This window comes from Populus nigra, chromosome 2, assembly GCF_951802175.1.
Source record: "Populus nigra chromosome 2, ddPopNigr1.1, whole genome shotgun sequence".
Lineage (NCBI taxonomy): Eukaryota > Viridiplantae > Streptophyta > Magnoliopsida > Malpighiales > Salicaceae > Populus > Populus nigra.
In genome coordinates, this window is record NC_084853.1 from 16,860,957 (window position 1) to 16,862,832 (window position 1,876).

Genomic DNA, 1,876 nt, shown 5'->3' on the forward strand with positions numbered 1-1,876 from the left:
CATGGGCGCGCGCACGGCAATTTAATGCCACGCCCACGCCAGCGTAGAGCTCTCCTCGCAATCCCCAAGCTCGGCGGTCCGCACCAGCCACGTCGGCCAGGCCTCCGACTTGCGAGCAGGGGCAGCGGCCACCGCCGCCGTGACGTCGCGGCAAGCAGACAGCCGCGCAGCAGCTGCCAGCACCTTGGCACAAGCACGGCAAATGAATGCCACGCCCACGCCGCGGATAAGCAGCCCCAACGCGCCCGACGGCTTGGAGCGGGTCCCGAAGACGGTGGCCGGAATCGGGTCGTCGCCGGCCGGAAAACGGGTCATCGATGCCGGCAATACTTCGGGCCATGAGGCCCCCCACCTTAGTCCGAGTTTAGCAACAGCCCACATATCCCCCGCGGCAGGCCTATGGGCGCCAGGCCAGCGCGCCCCATGGCCAGTCAGGGGGCACCCCCCTAAAGAGCAATAAGTGTCATTGAAGCTCTGGCAGGGGGAGACACTACTAGGTCCCAGCTGTCACCCCCCCTCTAAAAAATTCATTTCTTGGTATTTTGAGCTGAAATTTTGCACAGAGGTTGGCAAAAATCCAATCCAACTTTATTAATTTTTCCAGAATTTTTCGAGGTCGGGAAGTATTTTTTTTTATTTTCCTACCATTAAAAATCGAGGAAATCGGAAAAAATAGGAACCGGCTCGGAATGACCCCAAATTCAGTGGGCAGCCTCATAAAAATATGGCTGATTTTACTGGATTGATTTCATGTGGAAAGCACGACGTTTTGTTGTAGGAATGCGGGAACCCCGGCGGCTCGCCTGCCGCGGCCAGCGACGTCGGGCTGGCCCCTGCAGCGCCTAGCCTCTCCCACGCGGGGGGCAGGCCAGAGCGCGGGGGGCCAGGGCCCGAAGGCAGCCCCCCCGCGGGCGAGAGAGCAAGCCAGCAGGGGCTGTCCGCGCGTCGCGCAGCGCGGCATGGCTGCGGGGGCCGCGCGCGCGCGCCCAAGCGCCCAAGGGCCCCCAAGGGCCCCAGGCCCTCAGGCCCCAGCGCCCCAGCGCCCAGCGCGGGCGGGCGCGCGCGCGCGTGTGGTCTTTGAGGGGCGCCGGCCTGGTGGCTCCCTAAAGAGCAATAAGTGTCATTGCAGCTCTGGCAGGGGGAGACACTACTAGGTCCCAGCTGTCACCCCCCCTCTAAAAAATTCATTTCTTGGTATTTTGAGCTGAAATTTTGCACAGAGGTTGGCAAAAATCCAATCCACCTTCATTAATTTTCCCAGAATTTTTCGAGGTCGGGAAGTATTTGTTTTAATTTTCCTACCATTAGAAATCGAGTAAATCCGCAAAACTAGGAACCGGCCCGGAATGACCCCAAATTCAGTGGGCAGCCTCATAAAAATATGGCTGATTTTACTGGATTGGTTTCATGTGGAAAGCACGACGTTTTCTTGTAGGAATGCGGGAACCCCGGCAGCTCGCCTGCCGCGGCCAGCGACGTCGGGGACGCTGGCCTGCGCTGTCGAGCCCGCGAGGGCTGTCTCCGCGGCAGGCCCCCCCTGAACGGGGCACGACAGGCCACCGCGCTGGCTCGTCCAGCGTCGACAGTCCCTCGTCCAGGTTTCAGATCGCGCCAAGTCGAACCCATGACCTGCTCAAGCCATCGTGCGCTGCCGAATTCGCATCTGCGTGTAGGCTGCCATTCCACGCGGCAGCCCCTGTTTTCGTCAGCGTGCCCCCCTGACGAATTTTCCTGCCTGGCCCAGTCCAGCGTCCAGCCCCTGTTCGTCGAAAAATCTGCGCTGCCGATTTTCCACGCGGCAGCCCCTCTTTTCGTCAGCGTGCCCCCCTGACGAATTTTCCTGCCTGGCCCGGCCAGTCCAGCCCCTGTTCGTCGA